This window comes from Balaenoptera physalus, assembly GCF_965194825.1.
Source record: "Balaenoptera physalus genome assembly, chromosome: 2".
NCBI classification, from domain to species: Eukaryota; Metazoa; Chordata; class Mammalia; order Artiodactyla; family Balaenopteridae; genus Balaenoptera; species Balaenoptera physalus.
In genome coordinates, this window is record NC_138883.1 from 43,394,039 (window position 1) to 43,415,450 (window position 21,412).

General features: G+C 40.0%; 1 protein-coding gene and 1 long non-coding RNA gene across 3 annotated transcripts in view; one reads left to right on the forward strand and one right to left on the reverse strand.

Moving 5' to 3' along the window:
• Positions 1-21,412, reverse strand: part of LOC309655419 — a 141,856-nt gene that overhangs the window by 95,957 nt on the left and 24,487 nt on the right. The gene's annotated exons all lie outside the window — the stretch shown is intronic.
• Positions 1-21,412, forward strand: part of SLC35F4 (solute carrier family 35 member F4) — a gene marked incomplete at its 5' end in the record, with an annotated part of 295,837 nt that overhangs the window by 24,450 nt on the left and 249,975 nt on the right. Inside the window, one exon of one of the 2 annotated variants that reach the window (XM_082450437.1) lies at positions 5,361-5,422. The exons of the other annotated variant lie outside the window; for it this stretch is intronic. Of the gene's footprint in view, positions 1-5,360; positions 5,423-21,412 lie in introns of those variants that run through there. 2 annotated transcript variants of the gene reach the window in all.

A 21,412-nucleotide genomic window follows, 5' to 3' on the forward strand; every position in this document is an offset into this window, starting at 1 on the left:
GAGGATGTTGTCTATTCCTGTGGCAAAGTATAGATATTTGTAGTTTTGAGTCATTTGTGGCTGGCATGGTACCTGAGACCAGTATGTATGGAATTTTAACCATATATCATCCTTGGCTGTCAATACTCGCTCCAATATCTAATAAAATTTCTCTAGTTTTAACTTTAAATCATTGGAATGTTGATATCGGTGTTGCTGTTGTCCTTTTCAGAAAATGGAGTCCAATATTGCTCTAATACTGACTTTGTGGGTCTTGTAGTCTCACCTTCTGTGGTTTTATTCACATTACTGAGGCTTCTTCAAGATTCACTGCAGACCTCTCCCAGTAGCCTTGGAAATGCATGTGTGGTTGTAGTGATGCCTCATTACAGCTGGGATTTGAGCATCATTAGATTCACCCTTGTTGTAGCTAAACCATGCTTGTTTCCAACATTTCTGTGTGAATCTCTTAGATGGACAAGTGTCCAAGTGTCTCTGATGTGATTAATAAGATCAGTGGGTTTTGAAAAATGTTAAATCAATTGTATTTATGCTTAATGGGTAACCATTTACCTTCTAAGATGATAATCCTACCTGCTCCTATCTTAAATAAGCATTGAACATAAAGTCTCGGACTACTTGATGGAAACCAAAACAAAAACTGAATTTAAGAGAAGTTACCAGGAGGTTATAACATCCTGCACAGCTATTGAAATTGTTTGGCAGTTTTGAGTTTGTCACAGAAATATTATATTCTAATTCTTTTGATAATCTGACAAGAGTGTAAATTCAGTTTTAAAATTATATGATTGTGAGAAATGTTCTAAGTACATTAGGAAAAAACCCAAATGGGGAGAAACTGAGCTTCAAGCCCCTTCTACTCCAGCCTTTTAGATCTTTCTCTTGGGTGCTCTGTTTTGGGGAGTTGCTGGTGGCTTAGGTGAAAATGATTTTTTCCCCTCACAATACCCAGAAACCAAAATCTCTGAAATTGTTGAGCTGATTTAGGGGAGGGTGAGATTTGGAGTGGCCCTCAGGATGCTTGGCCAAGTTAGAAAGAACAGACCCCCTTTCCTTGCACTCAGGATTGACACTTTTTGATACTAACCCGAACAGCATTGCCAGTGGAGGTCATGGAGGTCACGTTACTCTCCCTGCTCCATCTACTGGAGGGGCGACTATGGGATGATTATATTCAGTCCAGGTCCTGGCAGGAAACAGATGCAAACTCATATTGGACATCTAGAGGAGGGATGGGCAGGGCGTAGAGAAACCAAAAGGATTAGAAGCCTTATGGCTGGGAGAGTGGGCTGTGAGGATGCAAGAGGAGAGAGCAATTCCTGAAACATGGGAAGGAGGGATGGCTGTGTGGAGAGGGCTGCCTGGCAGGACTTGTGTTGAATGGAGGGACCCTGCAACCTGTGATGAGTTTTCCTGGAGGGATCTGGGGTACAGATATCTTGACATCATTCTCCTCTCTCCCTCCCAGCTCTTGCAGGTGGGGACTCTCCACTGGCTGAACAACATAAAAGTTGAGGGGCAAGGGATCCCACAGTTGGAGAACACATAGCTCAGCCTTCAGGCCACAGAACAGGGTGAAAAGACACAGAGAATATCTCTAGCACTCCAGCAAAGAATGTCTTCTTTTATCCTGCCCCTTTCAGGTTTAGCTGGCTTGACTCTCTGCCCTGTTTCAGAATGCTCTTCTAGAGGAAAAATTAGAAATGTCTCCATTTAACTGCTGTGAACCCATATATGGAAGGAATATGTGAAAATATGAAGGAAACAAATGTTTTGTGATTTTTTTAATGGCTTAGACAAGCCATCAGCCATTTATCATTTTTAGCTTGGTTATTTTTCTAGCCTTTTCCACACTCTCAGAATAAGCAGTCTTTACCCAGCATTTCTGTTATAGAGAGAGGGATGAGAGAAATACTACCGTACATAGAATTACCTATTGTGAATAATTTCCTCTAGCCAGAAAATAGATCATTATGACTGCCAACATTTGATAGGGGCACAAAAATAACTTGGTATTCCAAATATCTCCTTTATGTAGTTTCTAAATATCAAGGTGCCTGACATTCAGTACACAAAAATTTCCAAGCATTTAGCTGTTTTTTTATTCCAGTTTTCCATCCTTTTGGTTTCAGTAGAATTACATCCCAGAATTCCAAGATAAAAGGAGATATTTTGTGAAACATGGTTAGTACTTGTAATGATCTTTTTGGCTCCTAGTCCCTGTAGATTGACAATCTCCACAGCTGGATTTAACCATTTGGCCCTCACCTGTAGATTTGCCCTTTGCCACGGTCCCTGGTACCAGTCCTCTATCTTTTAGGGACTGGGGACTAGATGGAACTGAGAATCAATAGGCCAATGGCTCCCAGGTTCAGTGCCCTGTGAGTCTTATTCTGATCTTGTGCCCATTCCAAGTATGGAGACTTGCCTGTTTCCATTTAACCAAGCCCCTTCCATATCCCAGTGTCAATGAGTGGGTCTGGGTCTCTGAGACCCCATTGCCTCAATTCCTGTTTTGGTTTCCTGCCTTGTATTCTGGAGGCTGGTGCTTTGCTTTAAACCTTGACCCATGTCATCTTAGGGATTGGAGATCTGTCAATAAACCCAGCCCCTTTGCCTGGTCCTCACTACCTATCGCCAGATTTCCCAGACTAAAAACTGCTTACCTTCTTGGATGATCTCCCATCATCTGGGGTCAAACTTTCCTTGATCTGCCACTCAGCCCTGCATTCCGACTGGTAGCAGATATTAGCCATACCTGTACAGCTAGTCATACCTGGTTAATGTACTGCTGTTAATTGATAATAAGGTTTCAAACATATTTTCTTTTTCAAAACCTGGTAATAAATAAAATTTCTAGACTGTAGATGAGCTCCTCTGGGACAAGGAATCTCTTTCTCTCTATCGCTCTTTTTTTTTTATCTAGGAACTCCCAGTCCCCGAAGTAGCACTTAATTTTTAAAATTAAATATAAAAAGAACAAATGAAATCGTTGTTTAGATGAGAGATTCTTTTTTTAAAATTAATTAATTAATTAATTTTTGGCTGCGTTGGGTCTTTGCTGCTGCGCGCGGGCTTTCTCTAGTTGTGGCGAGCGGGGGCTACTCTTCGTTTTGGTGTGCGGGCTTCTCATTGCAGTGGCTTCTCTTGTTGCGGAGCACGGGATCTAGGTGCGAGGGCTCAGTAGTTGTGGCTCGCGGGCTCTAGAGGGCAGGCTCAGTAGTTGTGGTGCAGAGGCTTAGTTGCTCCGCAGCATGTGGGATCTTCCCGGACCAGGGCTCAAACCCGTGTCCCCTGCATTGGCAGGCGGATTCTTAACCAGTGCATCACCAGGGAAGTCCCAAGATGAGAGATTCTTAATGTAAACATATGTGCATGGACACGTGTGTGTTTTTCTGAAAGTCTTCATAAGGTTCTTTAGATTCTCAGTGGCACTCATGACTCTCAAAAGATTGAAATAACCACCGGCTTAAAATGTACAAGAGAGAAAGGAATACATGAATTACCCTTTTGAAAATATTCATTGTTTCAGGGCATTTGGATATTCTGTAGCAGCATATTGAAAAATATCAATACCACCTGATGCTCAGGTGAGCTTAAGCTTAAATAATGAGTACAGGGTTTCTCTTTGGGTATTAATAATAAGATGATCTGATGGTTAACTTTTAGCTCTTGGAAATCAATGAGAATCAGCAGGACTCAGATTTTGAGGGCCCTCTGACCTGAGGGAATCGGAGTCAAAATCCACTTCCTTAAAGCTTCATTTATGTGTTTTCATAACCATAGCTTATATAGTTTTTCCTCCCCTCAAAAAACTACTTTTCTATTAGTGAAATCTTTACCTTGTTAAGTTGCTGGGTAACAAAGCTTCAGCCTATTTGATATAGTCTCTGTGACAAATATTATCCCTTGGAGCTTGAGTAAATATACTGTTACTTTGGAGTGCGTGAGTATCGATATATACTGTATGTGACTGAGGACACGGTACCTGGCATATGGATAGTGCTTGATCAGGTATTCAATGAATAAATGAATATCATTAGTTTGGGGAGGCAATGTAGTGAAGTGGCTAAAAAGAGCATTTATTTTGGATCAATGCATTCTTCGGTGTGAATTCCAGCTCTTCTGTCTAATTTATGACTTTGGAAATAGGAATATTAAAAGTTTTTTCCTCTTTGGATTCTGTGAGAATTAAATCAGATAATATGGGTAAAAACAATTAGCACAGTGCCTGTGGGCAGAGTAGGCACTCAATAAAAGGTAGCTATTAAAGTTATTATTATCATTAGCATCATTCTTAGATCACTTGTCTGGATTCCTTGTAAAAGAATAGAACAAAGTGTGCGTGTGTGTGGATTTCATTCAGATCTTAGGTAATAAGTTTGGGGACATGTTTTGGCCTACTGGGTATCTGTCAAGTTCTTAACTCTGGCTATACATCAGGATCGCTTGTGGAATATTTAAAAAATACAGAGGCTTGTCTCCAATTCAGGATTTGGGGGCTGGGTCCAGGGCATGTGTGTTTTTAAAAAGCCCAGCAGGTGATGATGATTCACAGACTGGTTCAAGAATCATTGCCATAGGTATTATATAAAGAGTGGCTTTAAAAATGTGAGATGAAGATGGAGTGAGGTTTGCTAACATTGGACCTAGCTGGGTCCTAGATAGGAAGAGAGGAATACCGGAGAGTGATGAACCTGGGCTTGGGAGCCCAGGGTAAGAATTCAGCCCATCCACTTATAAGCTCTGAAGACGATAGACTGTAAGCCCCGGAGGTCAGCAGCCATGTCTGTCTTGTGCATCTGTATATTCCTACACTGACCGTGAACAAACTATGTAACCTCTCTAATCTCCCTGTGTTCTTATCTGAGAATTAATTTAGATAACTTATGGGTACCTGTGCAATTTACAGGTAATAGATGCTCAACAAGTAGTTCCTATCCTTTGTGTGTGCATGTGTATACATGCTGCATCCTCAGAAAGGACCCCTTGTTGGAGGGGGTCATCGAGAGAACGTGACCACTGGTTGATCCACAAGCTAAATCCAGGCAATTGGAGGTTCCTCATCCCTCTCCCAGAGAATGCATTCTTTCCACCATTGCTACAGCAGGGGCCATTTTCAAGGACACAGCCTTGAGAAAGTAATGTATCGTTGAAACCATCTGGACTGAATACCAGACTGAACCCAGTTAAGGCCTCTATATAAACTTTTAAGTTTCTGGGAGATGGGGCAGAGATCTACTCGTCTTGTGACCGCCCAAGACAAACCTCCTAGGTAAGTTCCCTTGCTGATTAAACCTACCATCTACCAATCTGTCTCTTTCTTAGGTCTCTCCTTGTCCTCCACGTACAGGGACCAGTTTCAGATTTCACCCAAGAAGTTCCCAAGTTTGTGGACCAACACCCCTCCTTATTTTTCGAGGTATTTTAATTCATGCTATTCTGCCACTCAAATTCTCTATCCAGCCAAATAGATTTATTTACTAACCTCTGAACTTACCCTGTGTTTTTCTGCTTTTAATTTAGCACTTCTCTCTATATGTGTATATCTCTATAACGTTTCCCCTGACTCACGCAATGTAAACTAATCACTCTTTTAAAAAAATTCTCATGGTTCTGATAATTTTGGCACTTGATCATGTGCTATGTGTGAGTTTTTTTTCTATTATTAGACTGAACTGTCAAGTCTTTTATTGTTGATTAACTCTCCTTGCATTTATATACATAGCTCCTCAGCTAGGTTGCCTTTAAACAAGCATTGGACCTTGGAGGTAGGGACAGTATTAAAGTGTATTTCACATAGCAAGAGTTCAATGAAGGTGCATTGATTTGGAAAAAAATTTGTTTGACTCTATTTTCTTTTGATTCCTTCATTTTCTTTTATGGGTTTTTGATCAAGGTTTTTTTGTTGAAACTCTTATACATATTGCTGGCCCCGACTAGAAGATAATTTGAGTGCAAAGAATGTTTAGGGAACATTCTAAATTTGGGAGTATATACTAGGGGTTTAAGGAGGAGGCGATATTCTCCCTCTTCTTTGCCTGCCTGGTGAATTCTCACCTGTTCTTTAAGCCTCACTTCTGTCCTCCCCACCTTCCCAGAACCTCACCAGGGAATGTGAGTTCTTCCTTCACCTGAACTGTAGACCCTGTATTATAGAACATTGCTTTGTGTCCCTTCATTTATCCATTTATTTCTCCCACTGGCTTGTGTGTTGCTGAGGACATAAATTTTGGCTTAGTCATCTTGGTATCACTGGCATTAAGCACAGTGATTTACCTATAGAAAAAACTCATTAACTCCTGAATCAGTGTGAGAACACAGGGACTCATATTCAAGTTGTAGAAGCAGGATATGGCAGAAGACAGTAGTTATAACTTAGAAAAGCATGTATTAAGTTTCCAATGAGTGAGATAAACAATAAGACTTTGGAAAGAGTATTTGAGGAAACATAAGGAAGAAACCTTGGACAAGGTAGAACTTGATGGAAGGGTCAGATTTGGCCATCTGTAGAAGACTGAGGAGGTCATTTCTGGTGGAGAAAATGAGCCAAATTAGGGAATGGGGGCAGTGCATCAGTAAGGACTTTTGGTTGCACACAACAGAATCAACTCTAGCTAGTTTAAGTCGAAAAGGAATTTATTAAATGATTTAGAGAGCTCACACAATCTCTTCATCTGAGAGTAATACTTAGACGCTAAGGAGCAGTCCCCAATCCTACTATGAAAGAGTCTGGACATGTGACCTTTCTGGCTTTTACCTTTGGAAGGTGGGACAAATGATGAGTGAAATAATCAGAATGTAGGGTAGTATTAAACTATGTTAGGTGGACATAAATGACTTTGTGCCTGAGCATATTTGGGTGAAAGCAATTAGATCAGGTAAGCTAAAGCAGAGAAAAATATGAGGAAATAAATTTGGGAAGATCAGTAAGAGCCAGATCTGGGAGATCCTTGAATGGTACTGCAAAGATGTGAACTTTTCTCCAAGTGAAAGGGGAGCATGGAAGATATTTGAGCGTATGTGTGTGGGGTGGGGGTGAGAAATATTCTGGAAAATGTCATATTTTGGCATTTCTTGAAGGCTGGGTGATTTAGTCACAGGAGAGAGCTCTCATGAGGAAGGAGGATCTGGGGCCTGGCACTAAAGCCCCTTCAGAGGAAGATTGGCTTTGGAAAGGTGGGGGGTTAGCTTGGGTAATAGTGAAGGTTCAAGAAATGATGGGCTGGGATGTGGGGGCCATCCGGCTGTGACATCAGTCACCTCATTGATTCAGCTGATTTGGTTGGTTACGTAGTGTCCCCTTCCTCTCTCCACATTCACAGGCATCCCCCACCCCAGCAGCTGTGAGATCAGTCAAAGAAAACCTTCACCAATAGAGGAAGTCTGTTCTTTCATCAAGGGCATATGAGTGTGTGCATTCCCTTATTAGAGCATTAGGTGAATTCCTCTGCAAGAACCAAAGAAGCTCTCAAGAAGTAATGGGGTGACTTAGTAAGTTGGGGGACCCAGTAAGAGGCTCTCCTTCCCTCTTTTGTAGCTCCCTTCTGTTCTTGCTGCTGCTAGAACAATTTCCCCAAATTATGAATTCCATCAAACCCAGAATTCTTAGATGGTTTCCTGTTCCCTATAGCAGTGTGTCCCAAAGTGTGGGACATATATTCCTGGTGAAATGTAAGATGATTTAGGTGGTACGTAAGCATGGCATTAAATCATCTTAAGTTACATAGTGGGAAATTTATTCCTTTTTAACTTCTCTTTCAGTCCTTCTGCTTTTGACAATGAGGAAGTGTAAGACTAGTCTATCTAACACTTCTAAACTCCATTTTTAATAAGGAGAAAGGGCCTTAAGCTAAGTGTTCCAAATGCAAGCATATCATGCCATAATTTTAATAATATTATTTTCTTTAAAAAATTTATGGCGAACGATTTCAGTTTTTCGTATATGGCAGTGACATAAAATTTTAATGTCTGGATACTTAGGAATTATTATTAACTTTCTTGGATGTGATAATTATGTTTTTAAAAAGTCCTTTAAATAATGATTGAGAATCCCACAAATTAATGTCAGACACCAAACCACAGATCCTTGCAACTCAGAGAACACCAAGAGTGAACTTTTAAGGTAAACCACAGACTCTGGGTGATTATGATATGTCAATGTAGGATCATCCTTGGTAAAAAAAATGTACTGCTCTGGTGTGTGATAATGGGGGAAGTTATGCAGGTGTGGGGGCAGAAGGCATTTAGGAAATTTCTGTATCTTCCTCTCAATTGTATTGTAAACCTAAAACTACTCTAAAAAATAGTCTTTTAAAGTTTATGTATACACACACACACACACACACATGAAATGACATAGTGTCTGTGATCTGCTTATCACAAATGAGTTAATTCAGCCATGTGTGCTGATGGAGGTGGTGTGGAAGGAAAATATAGAAGAAACAAGGTTAGACATGGATTGATATCTGTTGTGCTGGGTACATGTAGATTTATTTTACTATTATCTCTAATTTTGTATATATTTGAAAATTTCCATAATAAGGTGTTTAAAAGTCAAAAGAAAATTTCAATGTTTAATATAGAAAATGTAATCAGAAAAACTAAATCAAATAATATAGATGGTATGTGGATAAAGCATTAGTCAAATTACTGAAGTCTATGGCATACTGGTCTACTGGAAAAAGTTCAATTTTCACATTGGGGGATCTAGGGTCTTTCCTGTTAGAACCCTTTCTCACCTCCTTTCTTGCTTCTCCAGATGCAATAATATCAGGTTACGAGGAGTTCCCTGGTGTGTCATGCTCTCACACGCCTATGTCTTAATGCAAACTCTTCTGTTTCTCAGAATGCCATCCACACATGTTTGCTTGGAGAATTCTGGCCCAAACAAGGGAAAGAAAGGAACCTTCTTATAGGCCCTGAAGGAAAAGTTGAAATCACTTGGGACTAGCTGGACTTAATACCAGGAAAAGAAGGAGCCAACTCCAAGGTTTTAATAGTGGAATGATGGCAACTTTGACTAGGGAAGCTGCAAAGGGGGAGGTACTCCTGGACGCTCATTGGTAAATGAGGTTTTAGGCATGTTGAATTTGGGGTGTCCTCCAGGAGTCCAGGGTGTTGCTAGCAGGAAGTGGGCAGGGGTCATTTCTCTCCAACCAACTCTTGAGAATTCAGTAGATAATTACGTGGCAGAAATATTAGAGTCTTTGTGTTCCCCTATTTCCTGTCAGTCATATTTTGAGTAGTATTACGCTGACAGACAATGATGCAGAGCAAAAAACAGAGAGGGTGTGAAATACAAACCAGTCATTTGCTGCTTTATAGGGGTGTTGACAAAGACTCGGGGGTTGGGAGAGTTCGAAACTCTTGGTTTATGTCAACTTTTCCATTGTTACTGAATCCTAATCTGACTTCAGATTGCTGACAGGCAGCTGTAGTTAATGTGGCTTCACCATGGCTTGTGAACTTCAGGGGCTACTGCAAGACCTATCTGGACTTTGTGGTCTCTTACATAACTTGATCTTTAATGAGGAGCAACAGTGTCATTATAGCACCTGAGGAAGATGGGGTGGGTCATCCTTGGGGAGAGTGAATTACACGGGTTCTGTTTTCAAGTTTCTGCTGCAAAGAGCAGCTTTTTGTACTGGTCTGTTACCACTTCATTCTGTTTTTTTGAGAAGCAGCTCACTGTACTGACATGCTAGCTAAGAAAGGTTTGATCTAATTTTAGTTGGAGTAAATAGAATGCTGTTCCTCCACTGTGTTTGCACTTTCCATTAATAGAATGATGGTTTACTTATGCCACTGTCCTTTCTAACACGCATCTTATCGTCTCCCCTTTCTTCATTGGCAGCAGGGACCAGGGATCAGCTCTACTGAGATGTCTTTGCAATTCCCATCATTATATTTTGTAGGCAAGAAGCATATTTTTCTGTGTATTTAAAACTGAGAAATACGTGATTATCGCTTTGGGCCTCCTTGTGAGAGCAGGATTTGACTCTATTTGCACTCTATAATTTATGACATTTTTGTAGCTCACTGTTAGGGCTTGCACAAAGCAGAGAGAATGAATCTGTAGAGGAAAAAGAAAATAGAAAAAAGTGAATACATCAAGGGACTGCAGTTACTCGGTGATCAAAATCTTGCAGTAGTTTGTTTTGTTCGAAACAGATTTTACTTCTCAGGACCCACTTGTTAATTTTTCTTACTTTTTACCAGTTCTGTCCTTTTGGTGTTGACACTTTGTACCCTAAAGTTTTCAGATGTCATTGTTGGGGACTCCATTCTCTAGTAAAGTTATTTCTTAAAATGTTAGATTGCTCTTGTCTTAGTTGGATTTTAGAGTCTGCCTCTGATATTATTTTAACTTATAAACTTTTAATGATGTGTGGTATTTCTTTTATGTTTCACTTAATTCAGCACAAGATTTTGTAAATAGATTCAGGTTGATTTTAGCATATGAGAAGAGAGGGAAAAAAAGATTCTTGTAGTAAAATTAAACCCTTTTTCAAATTGAGGCTGCGGCCTCGTTTGTGTTGTTTAATGTGCGTTTTTATTGTTTGGTGTGAAGCTAGTGTTCATGAAGGTGATTTGCGAATATAGGAAAAAATAATAAGAGATGCATCAGAACTGTGCATGCAATCTCCATGGTATATTTAAACATACTCAACCGCTGCCCTAAGGAGCAAATTAAGCATTTATCCAAATTGAAAAGCCGATGAGAGGTTAGCTGTGGTCATGACTGGAAGCTGTATTAGAATATTCATTTCACATAGATTGTTGCTGCAGTTTATCCCCCCAGATGGTGTGGATGCCTGTCAACTGCAGAGCAATTCTCATTTTTTTGGTTTGCCTCCGAGTCAACGTAGGGGAGCTTTTTCACAATACAGGTCTCCCAAGCCTTGAACCCTGGAGATTCTGAGTCAGTTGTTCTGGGACAGAGCCAGGCACCTGCGTTTCGGTTCATCAGAATCACCTGGGGAGCTGTCACAACACACTGGTACCTGGGCTCCATCCCCCAGAACACTGACTCACATCCTCTGGAGGTACGAGGCCTGGGAAGTCTGTGCTGATGTTCACAAAAGGATGAAAAAACCTGACTTATCTAGCAGGGATGGTCCTTGACAAATATTATTTACTATCCCAGAACATGCAGAGCTAGGGGTAGGATTGAGGTCTCTTGGGACCATGAGAGACCATGAAAGAAGAGGAGAATTCTGTCTGTCTCCAGGGAGATTGCCCTGAGACTGGATGATGATGATAGTGATGATGACAAAGTAGCTGTCAGCTTTATATCAGTTCTAAGAAGAGGATTTTTGTGCCTGTATTTCTTTACGCATATGTGATTTTTGTCTGCTTAATTAACATCATTCACGGGATACCTGCTCTCATGTTCTTAAAATATTTATCATTAACTAAATGAACAAATTCTCCAACAATTATGAGGACTTGGAGAGAATAAAAATACACTGGGTCTTTATTGGCAATGCTCACAGAAACCAACACCTGATATATTTCATATATTTTCAGAAGGGTACATTTTGCTATGAAATGTGAAATTTCTTTATCAGCGAGTGCAATTTTATAGATTAATTTCAGTTTCAGTGTGCTATTTTTAGTGGCCGTAACAGCATGTTTATTGCTATCAGAGATGTATGGAGAATCTGAGTTTCCTTTTCTCTCACCCCATTTGTAGACCATGCCAAAATTAGAGTTGGTAAAACATTGGGTTAGGAAGAACATGACTTGAGTTCTAGTATTTTCTCTTTCTTTTTATGAGTTTTGTGACCTTCGACAAGCCACTTGAAGTCTTGGGGTCTCACCTTCCTCATGTATAAAATGATAATAACGTGTCTGCAAGCAGGGGACTAGACCTGTTAAACTCTTGAAGCCCATTCCAGCTACAAGTTCCTGTACTGAGTCTGCAGAGGAAAGAGGAGTGACCAAGGCAAGGTCAAGTCCAGTCGAGTGGGCTGGGAGGAAGTGGGCTTCTGAGCTCAGGAAGGCTGTATATCCCTCCTAGTGTTGTCCTTTAAACCCTGGCTGCCTCTTCAGTCTTGTCCCTGGTTGCTATGGTTTTCCATGTCTCCTGGTTTGTAGATTCATGGATTTACTAAATAATGTGTGATAAAACCTCAGTGGGACTCCTGAGTCACTTGTAAGGGATTAAAGATATTTTACAGAGTTGTTTGCTGACTTGGACAGTTGCAGGGCTAAAAACATGAACTTGTTAAGACACGGATATACATTTATGATTAGGAAGAGTTTTAATGAAACATTCATGACTATTTCTTACACTTGTCTGGAAAAATAACTTCAGTCACAGTAGGGTATTTTGCAAAGATATTATTGGACCCACAGATATACTCTAGTCTCTTGAGAAGAAAAAAGCTGCAAGATTTTCACTCTTTAAATTACTGAAGAAAAGGGAAATGATTACATTGTAATATCCCAACTGGCTGCTTGAGAATTTCACAGAAAACAAGAATACTAGGTGGATTATTTCCCGTGGTGGTTTGTGAAGCATGACTGCTGCCTTATAGCAAACCTTGCTTGTCTTTTGCTATCTTTCTGCTCTGGATCGATTCAGTTTGTCCCTCCTCCCTCTGCTGTCCAACCCCTCCATCCTCCTCTGAGAACTGGGAGGCTGAGCTATCAGACTGAATCCACCGAGTCTTAGTCTGCTTGGGCTACTGTAACAAAATACCATAGGCATTTATTTCTCACCATTCTGGAGGCTGGGAAGTCCAAGATCAATGTGCCAGTCAATTTTGTTTCTGGTGAGGGCTCTTCTTCCTGGCTTGCAGATGGCTGTCTGCTTGCTGTATCTTACATAGTAGAGAGATATAGGGCTCTGGTCTCCTCCTCTTCTTATAAGGGCACTAATCTCATCAGGGGGCGCCACTCTCATGACCTCATCTAAACCTAAGTACCTCCTAAAGGCCCCACCTCCTAATGCCATCTTACTGGGGTTAGGGCTTCAACATGTGGATTGGGGGTGGGGCGACACACTCAATGGATAGTAACCAGACTCTCTTGCCCTGCCCTCTGGAATCAAGCTGAGTTTGCTTAATGGAAGACACTCGTAGGAAGGGCTGGAGGAGAGCAAAGTCAGGGTGTCCTCGTGGCTCCCACCTCTTGGGCTGCATCTACCCTTAGGTAACCCCTTCTTCCTCCAGTGTTCGGCCCTGCTCGCTCCCCTTCCCCTTTGGGCTTAGGGGTAATAGTAGCTCCATCATGCTGTCCTACTGTCCTCCTGCCAGTCTTGACTCTGGCCTACTCCTTCATAAACAACCACTTGTTAAACAATCCTCCCCACTCCCCACTCTAGAGCACAGTCGAGTTCCTGCTAGGATCCTGACTGATTCACTGCCTGAAGAGTTGATTACAAAAGATCACTGAAGAACCTCCTTGCAACTCCAGTACTCTGTTCATTGCACTTGCTGTTATTATATTTACTTCTCTTTTTACTCAGAGGAAATGGCTACTGAAGTGATTTGGCTGAGAAGCCACAAACTTCTTTGATTCAAAAATACATGTTCCACTATTTTCTTGTTTTAAAAATAATAGTCATTGCATGATGGGGGTGTGACAAGATGAACATTTTATATTTTCTGGTAGGATGATAAACTGCTGCAAACTAGATGGAAAGTAATTTGGCAGTGTATACTAAGAGCCTTCAAAATATTTAACTTGTTGACCCAGTAATTCTACTTCTAGCAACCCATCCAAAGGAAATAATTGTCATTGCAATGATAAGTGCTCAAATAATCCCATAAAATTTTTATTGATCATAATTCATAATAATAAAAATAACTAAATATTCAGCAGTATAAAGATGGGTTCATAAATTAAAGTACCTCTGTGTAGTTTGTATACCATGCAGTCTTTAAGTTTATAAAGAATGTTATATACCATGATAAAAAAATCACAGAACAAAATTTTACACACAGAATGAACTCAACTATTTCAATTTATGTGTGGGTAAAAATACATCTATATGTCTGTATTTATATCTATGTATCTATCTATAGAGAAGTCAGAAAGAAAAACTACACATTGAAAAATCTTCAGCGATTAACCTTTAGCAGAGAGATTATGAATGACTTTGATTTTTCCACTTGTGATTTTCCATATTCTACAAATATATATTCTTTAAAGTAAATATTACTTTTCTGTATTTAAGCACATACATTACTATAAATGAAAAGTAGTTTTTTTTAACATGAAACCTTCAGTAAAACCTGGGATATTTTTAAATAGTGTAGCATGGTCACGATGCTATTGAGTAATCTTTGGTAGCAAAGCTAAGGAGCTGAGAGATGGTGTCCAAGCCCGTGGGACCAGGGCCCATCCCTAACCCTGCTGATGCTGTGCTTCCCTCCGCAGAGGGTGACAGCTTCGGTGGCTGCCTTTCCTAACCTTATTTCTCTCCCTGTCAGATAAACCTGGTTGTATGTTGCATTTTCCTCCTTATTTATTTATTTATTTTTAAAGTATAGAAACTAATGCTTTTTTTGGTTTTTGTTTTTTAGAGAGTATTAGTCATTTTTAAATTTTTATTTCTTTATTTACCCATGGCTGTGTTGGGTCTTCGTTTCTGTGCGAGGGCTTTCTCTAGCTGCGGCAAGCGGGGGCCACTCTTCATCGCAGTGCGCGGGCCTCTCACTATCGCGGCCTCTCTTGTTGCGGAGCACAGGCTCCAGACGCGCAGGCTCAGTAGTTGTGGCTCACGGGCCCAGTTGCTCCGCGGCACGTGGGATCTTCCCAGACCAGGGCTCGAACCCGTGTCCCCTGCCTTGGCAGGCAGACTCTCAACCACTGCGCCACCAGGGAAGCCCCCCTCCTTATTTTTAAAGAGGGAAATTTGGCCTGCCCTCACATCTACCTAACATGTAGGTTTTCTTTCTTTGTCTCTTTTGGGAATCCAGTCCTTTTTTAAAAATTTTTTCTCATGCCACATCTTTTTTCCTTGCCAGGCGTGGGTTTTTAAAATAGTCTTTCAGATCAGGCTATGGGAAATTGATTTTTTTTCGGCTCATTCTTCCTCATAATTATGCAAAACCTGATCCGACCTCCTAGTTTTCTGCATTCTGTGGGCTTTCAGACATGGAGTTATAGAGGTAGATTTATAGGAAGCAGGGCCATCCTTATGGTTTACACACAGCTTGTGTGCCTGTGGAGATCCTGTTAAGATGAAGCCAGCTCAGGTGGAGGTGAGGAGAGTAATGCACTATAGCATGTCAGTAGTCAATACCTTTGTGGTCTGCCAGGTAATTAATGAGCTGCTTCTTTGGAAAGCAGAGTGCAGGTCCAGAAGGAATGAGGCACAGTTGAAGTTTAGATGGAAAAAGAGGAAGAAGATGCTAAGGACCCTTGGGATACTAGCCCAAGCCTTACTTGAACAGGAGCTTTCAGCCCAGGAGGTGGAATCTGAGGAAGAAGCACTGGGAAAGTGTGGTGGTAAGAAGTCAAAGATGAGTCTTGCCTATTTTTCATACTGCCTGGCACCAGAAATCATGACCAATGAGCTACTAGAATTGGGTGCAGTCTGGTACAGTGAAAAAGGCACAGAATGGTAATAATCATCACCATAACTTCCATTTATTGAGCATTTGCTATGTGCCAGGCTGTGCTGAGCATTTACATATCTTATAACTTTTAATCCTCTCAATGATGCTGCAAAGTAGATTTTATAACTCCTACTTTATGGGTGAGGAAACTGACACTCAGAGAAATGAAGGAACTTGTCTGAGCCATAGTTAGTAAGTGATCAAGCTGAGTTTTGATCCCATACCCTGTGTCATGGCTGAATATAAAGTGGGCATCCCTCGTACAGGGGGTCCTGGGTTTGAGTCCCAGCTGATAGTAACAGTGACCTTTCGCCATCTTTAACATCTCCAATGATCAGATTCCTGTACTAGAACTCATCACTTACACATAATTTACATTTTATCAGATGCATTAGAGTTTGCAAAGTGCTTTCTAGCAAATCCTCTAATTTTATCCTCCCAGCAATTCTGAGCGGTATCAAACATAATACCTGTTCTAAAAAGCTGCTTTAGTATTAGATCTATAAAATTGATTCAGAGAAACCTTGGCACTCTATACACACAGAGGAATTGCTTTGATGACAAGACCTGTAGCTGACCCTATTCAGTCCACTCACAAGCCTGGACCCAAAGGAAAAATAAGAAGAGAGACTCTTAGGCAGATGCTCTTGGAGATGGAGCTTGAGGATTCTTCACTTGCATGGGCCCCTCCCAAGGTCCTGGGAATGGCCCTGAAATGAGTTTGTTCCCTCTCACATACTGACCTTCACTCATTGCAAGTGGTATTGGAGTGACTGTTGGAAGTTTTGGGATCCAGTTAAGGGTAAGTTGAGTTGGGGATACATTTAGTTTGGATTTAACTACTTCTTATTTTCTATATATATGTGCCAGCCTCTTTGTTTTTCTTAAGCTGTTTCTTCCCCCATCATGCCCTTCTCCCAACCCTTTATGTCAAAATTCTCACTGATAATCACAGTTCCTGTCAAATGCACTTCCTTCAAGAAGGCTTCCCTGATTACCCTACATGGATGGCATCTTCCCTCCCCTTCCTTCCCATGGGGCTTTATCGATCTCTCTCCTTTTATTCATAGCACTCATTTGCTGTCTACTGATGTGTTTTTTTTTCCTCCTGACCCCAATAGACTGTAAATGCCTTTAGCATCCTCTCACTTCCCCCTTTTAAATCTCTTTACTCTGTGATTATACTTTCTAATATCATCTCTCTATTCAGACCATAAATGCATTGAGAGCAGACATCCAGCCTTCTTCAGCCTTTTATCCTCCTCCAATACCTTATGGGATGCCTTGCACATAGAAATCTTCCAGCAAATCTTTGTCAGATGAATAAATATTCTTTTTAGCTTTAATTTCAAAGAAAAATAGAGATGGGGAGCAGTGTTATTTATTATAACATCAAATTGTTTTTCAAAAAGTTATGTGCTCAGCAACAGTGACTGTACTATTTATCTATTGCTATCTAATAAATTATCTCAAAATGCAGGGACTTAAGACAACAACATTTATTATCTCACAGTTTCTGTGGGTCAGAAATACAGGTGATACTTAGCTGGGCCTTCTCTCTCCAGGTCTCTCACACGGCTGCAGTCACCTCAAGGCTCATCTGGAAAAGATCTCCTTCCTAGCTCACCCGCATGGTTGTTGGCAGGATCACTTCCAAGTAGGCTATTGGACTGAGGCCTCAGGTCCTCATGAGTTGTTGGCTTGAGACATCCTTCTGTCCCTTGCCACATGGGCCTTTCCATAGAACATCTTGCGACATGGCTGCATGTTTTATCAGATCAAACAAGTGACAGGGCAAAAGAAAGAGCAAGTTGGAATCAGAGTCCTTTATAAACCAGCTTTGGGAGTGAATTACACACGTTTGCTGTATTCTGTTTATTAGAAGCAAATTACTAGGTCAAGCTCATTTTCAAGGGGGAGGGGACTACACAAAGATGTGACTATGGGGAGGCTGGGATCATTGGGCCATTTTAAAAAACTATGTATTGGGTAGATAACTGTATCTGTGTACGTTGCAACACTTTATAACATACAGTTAAGTTATTGCAAGTTCTCCTATGAAGAATGGCTTCTTGATATGAGAATACAGCAAAGCAGTGGAAGAAAAGATAGGAAAAATCGTTTGAGGATGGATCATCTGAATCTTGAATATCAGGTTAGGAATTCAGATCTTACCATAAAGGCAATGGGAGTTACAGATATATTTGAGCACAGGGATGGTCCAATTAGAGTTGTGCTTCTAAAAGTTCAAATTGATCGGAGGGAAAACATTTGATTTGATTTGTTCCCCAGCAATTGCAGTCAGTTGGGTGGGAGGAAATGACCAGGGTTATGAATAGAGTAAATGAAAGGAGGAAAAGATATCAGGGATATTGTGGAAGAAGAGTGACAGTATTTGGTATTTATAAAAAGTATGAAGATCAGAGTTGGTTTTTTGAAAAAATAAACAAAAATCAAGAAACTCTTAACTAGAATAAGAAAAAAAGAAGACTCAAATAAAATCAGAAGTGAAAGAGGAGACATTAAAACTGATGGCTAGAAATAAAAAGGATCACAAAAGACTATTATGAACAATTATATGTGAACAGATTGGATAACCTAGAAAAAAATGGATAAATTCCTAGAATCATACAACCTACCAAGATTGAATCAAAAAGAAATAGAGGGCTTCCCTGGTGGCTCATTGGTTAAGAATCTGCCTGCCAATGCAGGGGACACGGGTTTGAGCCCTTGTCCAGGAAGATCCCACATGCCGTGGAGCAACGAAGCCCATGCTCCACAACTACTGAGCCTGCGTTCTAGAGCCCGCGAGCCACAACTACTGAGGCCATGTGCCACAACTACTGAAGCCCACGTGCCTAGAGCCCGTGCTCCTCAACAAGAGAAGCCACCGCAATGAGAAGCCCACACACCGCAACAAAGAATAGCCCCCGCTCACCGCAACTAGAGAAAGCCCGCGTACAGCAACGAAGACCCAACGCAGTCAAAAATAAATAAAAATTAAAAAAAAAAAAGAAATAGAGAGCCTGAACAGACTAATAAATAAGGAGATTGAAGTAGTAAACAAAAAAAAACCTCCCAACAAAGAAAAGCCCAGGATCAGATGGCTTTAGTGCTGAATTCTACCAAACATTCAAAGAATTAATGCCAATCCTTCTTAAACTCTTCCAAAAAATAGAAGTAGAAGGAATACTTTCAGACTCATTTTATGAGGCCAGCATCACCTTGATACCAAAGCCAGACAAAGACACCACAGGAAAAGAAAACTACAGGCCAATATCACTGATGAACATGAATGTAAAACTACTCAATAAAATACTAGCAAATCAAGTTCAAAAACACCAAAAAGATTATACACCATGATCAAGTGGGATTTATTCTTGGGATGCAAGTTTAGCTTAATACACACAAATCAATCAATGTGATAAACCACATCAACAAAATGAAAGATGAAAACCACATGATCATCTCAAGAGATGCACACAAAATCTGTGACAAAGTTTACTATGCATTCAAGATAAAAACTCTCAACAAAATAGACATAAAAAGAAATTTAGTCAACACAATAAAGGCCATTTATGAAAAACCCACAGCTAACACCATAATCAATGGAAAAAAACAGAAAATACTTCCTCTAAAATCCAGTGCGAGGCAAGGATGCCCACTCTCACCACTTCTGTTCAACAAAGTAATGGAAGTGCTAGCAAGAGCAATCAGAGAAGAAAAACAAATAAAGGCATCCAAATTTGAAAGGAAGAACTAAAATTATCTCTGTTTGCAGATGACATGATTCTATATGTAGAAAACCCTAATGACTTACAAAATTTTTTTAGAAGTAATAAATGAATTCTGTAAAGTTACAGGATATAAAATCAACATAAAAACAGTTGCATTTCTTTAAACCAACAATGATTTATCCAAAAAGGAAATCAAGAGAACAATTTCATTTATGATAGCATCAAAAAGAATAAAATAAAATATTAGGAATGCATTTAACCAAGGAGGTGAAAGACCTGTACACTGAAAACTATAAAACATGGATGAAATAAATTGAAGAAGACAAAAGCAAATGGAAAGATATCCCATGTTCAAGGATCAGAAGAATTAATATTGTTAAAATATCCATACTACCCAAAGTGATATATAGATTCAATGCAATCCCTATCAAAATTCCAATGGCGTTTTTCACAGAAATAGAAAAAACTATTCTAAAACTCATATGAAACCACAAAAGACCCCAAATAGCCAAAGCAATCTTGAAAAAGTAGAACAGAGTTAGAGGCCTCACACTTCCTGATTCCAAATCATGTTACAGAGCTATATTAGTCAAAATTATATGGTATCGGCAAAAAAACAGACACATAGACCAATGAAAGTGACTAGAGAGCCCAGAAATAAACCAAAATATATACAGTCAACTATTTTCAACAGGGTGCCAAAAATATACCACGGAGAAAGGACAGTCTCTTGAATAAATGATGCTGGGAAAACTAGATATCCACATGAAAAGAATGAAATTGGTTCTTTATCTTATTTACACCATGCACAAAAAAGGTAACTATGTGAGGAGATGGTACGTGAAGTACATGTCTGAGGTAGTTATTTCACTATGTGTACATATATATACATAAAATCATCATATTGTACACCTTAAATATATACAATTTTTATTTTTTAAAAAAGGAGAGGAATGGGAGAAATTGAAAATGACCTCACAGCTCTAGATTGAGTAACTGGTTTATGGTAATGGTGTAGTAACAGAAATTGAAACACAGTGGGGAAATCAGAGTTGGGAGGGAAGATAATAAATTCTGACAGAACATGTGTACAATTTCCCACTGGCAGTTGGAGAGCAGGGTTGTATTTTTCTTTCCTCAGTGCCTAGGATAAGTGGCTGGTGCTCTCTACCCAAGGGCCATTGGACTTACTCCATAGGTAGTTTGTGCAGAAATGAGTACTCTACTCAGTCTGGGCTGAATCTCTGATGAAGTAACCTTGGGTTTTTGGTTGCAGAGTCACACAGGGGGGCTAAGTGGAGTGTGTGATTCTTTGTCTTGCAACACTACCATCCACTGTTTGCTTTTGTAACCTGTGTTCTGATGGCCCCTATCCTCATGGGTCCTGTTGCTGTTTCATGACATGTACCAGGCAGGTCCATTTTCCCATTGAAGAAGGTGGTGAGTGAGGTCTGAGCAGAGCCAGCAAGCACCGTAAGGGCTCGTTCAACAATGAAGTTTTAATTTATTGGCTTCTTAAATGAGTTTCCAGTCACTTAACTCCTTAAGTTTGTGAGCTTTCTCATGCTAGACTACAGGTTTTCCTAGATGTATCTTTTAGAATTTCCATGCCATAACATGGTATTGGGTTGTAACCCTCATATTTGGGGCATATTGCAAGTTGTCCTTGGCTTGTAAGAAGTATTTTTCTTGCCCAAAGCTAAGAAGATCCAAACAAAAAGCTTATAAATTAATAACCTATTTATTTATTTAGAGGTGGTTTATATGCATTATTTCATTTAATCCTCATAACAACTCCTTGAGGTGGAATTACAACTATACTTTCTTCATTTTACAGATCGTGAAACCAAGGTTTACAGAGATTGAGTAATTGAACCAAAAGCACACAGCTGAAATGTTATAAAGTTAAAGGGAAAATGTATAAAGAGAAATATTACTCTGCAGACACTTTTTTGGGGGGCAGTGTTTACTAGTTTTTACTTCCATTGCTTTTTTCTCTAGGTAGGAAACAATGTATTTGAAATTTTGTTGAAAAGCAGAAAATTATACTGTATGCCCTTTTCCTACTTTTCAAAATTCCTATTAAAAACCATCAGCAAC